A 6419-nucleotide genomic window follows, 5' to 3' on the forward strand; every position below is an offset into this window, starting at 1 on the left:
CTTAGGCTTACATATGCTTTCCCAAGCCACCAGGCACTAGCCTCCATTCACTCTATCTTTGCCCGCCCAAAAGAAAGCTCGCATCCATTGTTTATCTCCTCTAAAAGCCATGCCGGGGCCTCGGCCACCACCATTTGGTGCACCGCTCTTGCCGAGACAACTGAGTTGACTAGGACCAACCTCCCTTCTTTCTTGATGAGGCCTCGTTGCCAAGCCGGCACACACTTGACCACTTTGTCCAACAGGGGTTGCCACTCAGCCTTTGTGAGAGGCCTTAGGGCTAACTGCAGCCCCAGGTACTTTATGGGGAACTGGGCCAGCCCACATCCCAGGATCGCTGCAATCTCCTCCTCCTGCTCTCTGCTCCCTCTAATGAGCGTTGCCGTGGTTTTTGCAAAGTTGACTTTGAGTCCAGACGTCTCCCCAAAAATTTGCAGGATGTGCTTAACAGCCCACAACTCCTGCCTCTCCGGTTTGAAGAAGAGTACCACATCATCAGCGTAAATGGATATTCTCTGCAGCGGCGAGATGCTCGCAAGGTTGGAGAACATGTCCCCCTCCACTGCCTTCTTTTTGATAGCTGACAACACCTCCATTGCGGCCACAAACAGCATAGGCGAGGTGGGATCTCCCTATCTCAGTCCCCTCCCATGGACTATGCGCTCTCCCGGCACCCCGTTTACCATCACTCTCGTGTTTGCAGTGTATAGGAGTACTGCAATCCACTTAAGGAACATGTCTCCGAATCCCATTTTCCTCAACACCTCAAACAGGAAGCTCCACGACAGCGGGTCAAAAGCACGTGACAGATCTAGTTTAAGTAAGACTCCCGTGTTCCTCCTCGAGTTTATCTTCCTGGCCACTTGTCTCACAAGCACAAAGTTATCATGAAGGCTCCTATTCTTCATGAAAGCCGACTGATTCATACTCATGAGCTCTCCCAACCTCCCTCTAAGCCTGTTCGCCGGGATCTTGGAGAACAGCTTAAAGAAGCTATGGACCAAACTGATAGGTCTAAAGTCCTTAACCTCCATCGCGTCTTGTCACTTAGGGATCAAAGTGATCAGCGCTCGATTCAGTCTTCTAAACCCTCGCTCATCTCCCACTCCGAGTTTCAGAAGGCCGGCCATGATGTCATGTTTGATTACCGGCCACGCCCTCTGGTAAAAAGCGCCTGCGAATCCAGCCGGCCCTGGGGCTCTGTTCGATGGTAGCTCCCTGATTGTGCTCCAAACTTCCTCCTCCGAGAAGAGGCGATCAAGCTCATGTAGGTCCTTGGTGGGGATGTCCAGGGCCTGGAGCTGAATACCATGTTCTCTAGTATGTATTGCTCCCAAAAGCTCCGTGTATGCCTCTGTGAAGACCTTGTTTTTGCACTCTTGCTCCGTTACTAACATCTCACCCACCCTCACCGCCGCGATGTGGTTTTTCGTCCTTCTCCCATTAGCCACTGCATGGAACAGCTTAGAGTTAGCGTCTCCTTCTCTGAACCAACGCAACCTCGTTCTTTGCCTAGCAATCGTCCGCTCAAGGGAAGCCAACCCTAGGACCGATTGCTTGAGCATCTTCCTGAGCCAAGCCTCCGCCGGGGACAACACCCTCGACTCTTGTGCCACATCAAAACTCAAGATCAAGGTGTTCGCCATCGCGATCTTAAGCTTCACATTACCCACCCTCCTCTGTCCCCAAGACTGTAGGAACTCCGCCGCATTTCTGAAGAGGGCGTCCAAGCGCTTGAAGGGATCAACGATCCTAGGGTCACATCTCCAAGCCTCCTTAATTGCCTCATCGAAACCCTCCAACTTAAGCCAAAAGGCCTCAAACTTGAACCTCCGTTTGGGTCTGAAAGCCGCACTAAACCCCAGGTGGATAGGGGCGTGATCCGAGACCGAGGACGAGAGCGCTTGTAGAAAAGCATCAGGGTGTAGCAGGTCCCAATCCACAGATACCAGGGCACGGTCAATGCGTGTGAGCGTAGGGCTCTCCCTTTCATTGCTCCATGTGTACAAACGCCCATGTAGGTATAGATCTCTCATCTCATGCTCATGCACGAACTGTCGGAATCTCGCCATCATGTTCCGGTCAAGCCTATCGTTGCTCTTGTCCTCCGCGTGCAGGATCATATTAAAATCTCCCAGGATCATCCAAGGTCCAGGACACAGGGATCTCCTCTCTGCCAACTCTCTCATAAACTCAATCTTGTCCTCATTGGATTGAGGACCATACACCGTGGTTAGCCACCACCTATTATTGTCACGGGGAATCACTTCCGCCGTGATCGCATGTGGGTCTAGGCTAATCCTATCCACCTCCAGGACCGAAGTGTCCCACGCAAGCAAGATCCCCCCACGAGTATCCTCCGCTGGCACATAAGCATAACCATCAAACGATGGCCCTAGGCATTGCATAACGATAAATCATCAATTACATCCAGCTTGGTCTCTTGAAAACAAACTAAACTAACTCTCATGGTCGCTACAAACTCCCGTATCGCACTCCTCTTGGCTGGATCGTTCAGACCACGAACATTCCAGCACAACAACTCTAGGAAGATATCCATAAAGGACTACTAACACTCCACTCTAGCCAGCGCATCAGTGCGCCGCCACCGCCATCCGGCAGTGCTCCTGAGGCTCAAAACTCGACGGCAGCTCCTTCCCGAAGATGGACGCAAGCACCCGTAGGTGTGAATCGCGGATCGGGGAGTCGAAAATACCTCTGAACCTCTCCAAGTCCTCCTCGCAAACCGAAAGGTTTTCCGGGCATATCCCAAGCGCCTTCAGCAGCGCATTCTCAGCTGCAGAGCCCTTCTTGACCTGTGTGGCTGTGTTAGCTGCCACGGTCCTCCTGGTCACCCGCTTGGGGGTGAAAGGCTCCTCCTCAGCCCTAAGCTGAGAGGCTCTCTCAATCTCATGCAACAGCGGGGGAGCTAGCGTCTTCAGAATCGACGCATAGAAACCCCTGACACGTGCTAACTCTTGTCTCTCCTGCTCAAGCTTGTTGCTGACCTGCTGTACTTGATCCTCCTGCTCCTCCTGAACTGGCTCCTGCCCCCCTTTCTTGCCACGTCCAGCTGCTCGTGGAACCATCTGCATGGAGCTGTTTGGCCCAGTGTAGCTCTGGCTGGGTGAGCCAACTCCTTCCCGACCCTCCCCAGCAGAAAACAAAACCTTCTCTGCCATGCAAAGCTGGGTCCGGTTGCCAGCCCTCTCAGGGATCGACACGGACACAACGAAAAAACCGTCGCCAGTTTCACCCGATCCCAGCGACTGGCTCTTCTTGTCACATCCTCCTTGGCTCTGTTCGTCCGCGGGACCCATGCTGGACCCCACAGATGAAAGGGGCGGGGACGGCGCGTCCGCATCTCCGACCAGCAACCCGACCTTGGTCCCAGCGTCCTCGGGATCCAACTCCTCCTCCGCATCCTGCCAGAAAAACCCGTCTAGCTTGTCTGCCGCTGGCCCCACCTCGATTTTGAACTCCTGTTGCAGTTCATCCGCATCTCCCTCTCTCTCTCTCCACAATCCTTCGCGGCCACTCCTTACTCAGTCAAAGACTGCGGCGCAGCCACCTCACCCACAACTGGCGCGCAGCGCGCCAACGGCTCGATGGTGGCCCTCCCTCCATGCAGGACTTGTCCCACGATGCCAAAGACAGGTGCCTCGGCCACTTTTTGACTCGCTTTTGCCGGCCTGACCACCAGTGGGTCCGGGCTGGCCATGCAGGGCAAGCCACAGGCGAGTGGCGTGGGAGCCGCCACGTCGTCGTCTTCAACCTCCCACCGCCCGGCGCTAACCTCACGCCTACGCGCAGGGAAACCGCCGGGGCCTGCACGCTGATCCGGCACACCTCTCTGCCAGGCGAGCTCCTTGCTGGTCCAGCGAGCCTGCCCACCCTCGCCACCGGAAGCTCCGCTCAGGCCATTGCCCTGAAACCCGCCTGGTCCCTGTTCTCTCTGCCCCGGACCCCTCAGCAAGTCCGTCCGCTCTTCCTCCTCAACTCGAACGACGTGAATCAGAACATTGTACTGCAGAGGATGAATCGGCTTTGCCGCCCTCGCTGTGGATGCACGAAGCGCGCCCTCCCGAACCACGGTCGCAGACGAACGGCCCGGCTGCTCTTCACCCGTCGCTGGCTCCGGCACGGCCAACATGCGCGCCACCGGAATAGCATCGACCTGCGAGGTCCAGGCGGTGAGCTTGAACAACGCGAGGTCGGACCTGGCCCTCATCTCCGGCGCCACCTCCTCAACGGCGCAGCTCTTGCCGAGCAGGTCCTCCACCACGGAGATAACCCAGGCGTGCGGCGGGATGCCCTCAAGGATCAGCCAAACCCGCGACCGCAAAGGAACGAGCTCCGCCTGCGCCTGCCGATTCCACGGACGCCAGCTCAACGGCGCCCCCCGCCACCAGCACCGGCGGCCTCGACGCGACGTGATCTCGCAGCTCAGCTGACGCGAAGATCACCAAGAAATCCTCCGGGGCATAGGCATGCACCGACATGGCCCCCTCCGGCATGCCGCATGCCACACCACTTGAGCGCGACCGACACTTGCTCACACGTTACCGCCGGCCGCCTCCCACCCAGGGACGCCACCATGGCGAACTGGAGCCTCTGCTCTAGGTCGCCCATGGTCGCCGTTCTCCGCACCACACACAGCTGCGGCGCCTCCGGAACCTCCTCCACGAGCCCAGGCTGCGTCTCAGCTCGGATGGGCACGACCGAAATCGGTGGCCCAGCCTCCATGGGGGGAGCCTCGACAAAGCTGGGGGAGGCGGGGGTGGCGGCGGCAAAGGTGGTGACTGCGGCGGGGGCGGAGGGCCCGAAGGAGCAGGCGCAGGCGCTGGAGCAACGCCCCCTCCCCACGGCCTGGACCTCCCTACCTCGCACAGGCGACCTCCTCCGCGCCATCTTGGCGAGTGCCCTCTCCCGGAGCTCCTCAGAAGAAGAAGGACTCCGTGGCCGCGTGCAGCCCTTGGCCGGGTGTCCTCGCTGCCAGCACCGCAGACAGACCTCAGCGTTGGTGCAGTCGCGCTTCCGATGCCCCGGCTCGAAGCACCGAAAACAAAGGCCCTCCATCTCCGGCGCCGGGGCACCCCTGCCCGCCGGCCCCGCCGCGTTCCTGGCCTCCACCCTCCTCTTCCACAAGGTCTTCTTCGACGGCGGCGGCTGCTCCCAGCCCAGCCTATCCTGCACTCTCCCGCGCACCTCCGGCTGGGCCACCTCCCCTCCCTCCACGCGTGGCGCAGCCACGCTACCACCGGACGACGTGGAGGAGATGCCCAGCCCAGAGACGTGGTCACCGCGGCAAGGCGACGCGGAGGACGAGCTTCCCTCCCAACGGCGCGAGAACCCCGGCGGGTGCGACGCCGTGGAGTCCATGTGGTCCCGGCGACTTGTGCCGCGGCGAACGCCCGACGGCAGCGGCGGCGACGGAACCCTACCTCTCGCTAACCTGTCGCTTACCTCTCCTTCCTCAGGTCCCTTAAACGAATGGAAGAAGCATAATTAGTCTGCGTTATGTCAACCTGCTAATCAAAATGTCCTTTTTAACATCTGCCCTCCTTTGTGTTTAAATGTAAAATGTGAATATGGTGTCTAGGTCCCTGCACCCAAGATCAGCGTGGCAACCCAAAAATGTTCATTGCCACCTTTTCCCAACTTTAGAACTCAGTCATGCAATACATTTAAGAGAAAGTTGGCACAAGTAGAGCTGCAGCACATTCTCGCCTTTTTAAATAAATATCGAATATCGATATCACAAGAGGCACTGAGACAGCTAGCCAGCTAGGCTATGTGATATGCTGGAATATGGATGCCATAGAGTACATGATTTAGTTTTGTAAACTCAAAATCGGCTCAGTTTATTTACTTATGTAACACTTCAGGTTGGTACCACGTTGATTTCTGTTCCCTTATACTGTTAAATTGTTCATTCAGGATGTGGTAAGTATTTGAGCAACATAGGCTAAGTACGGTCCTATTAAATTGAGGACTGATGTATGTATTTTCGGTACATTATTGTTCCATGATAAACTGCAAGGGCATGCACTGTGTTGGTATGCTTTTGGCAAACTACAAGGTGCATGTTTTAACAAAAATTGCTAGGGTGCCCTACATTTTGTTAAGCTCCTCTCTGATGGGTCAAAATTATTTCTTACACTGAATATCAATATTTTCAGTTTTAGGTAATTATAGCTCTTTGTTGCAGTTATGAGATTGCTTGCTCTCTTGATCAATCATAAGAAATTTAGTTATCCCATGCATGATGCTATGATCCTTTATAAATCCTTGTGTACAAAAATAAAGATGCATATCGATGCTAACCATCAAGTATATCGTATTTGCCTTTATTTAATTATGTTATCTAAACTCCAAAATTTCTTTCTGTCCACTATCTCTTGAAGCTCTTATCTGAA

This window comes from Lolium rigidum, chromosome 1, assembly GCF_022539505.1.
Source record: "Lolium rigidum isolate FL_2022 chromosome 1, APGP_CSIRO_Lrig_0.1, whole genome shotgun sequence".
In the NCBI taxonomy this organism is placed as follows: domain Eukaryota; kingdom Viridiplantae; phylum Streptophyta; class Magnoliopsida; order Poales; family Poaceae; genus Lolium; species Lolium rigidum.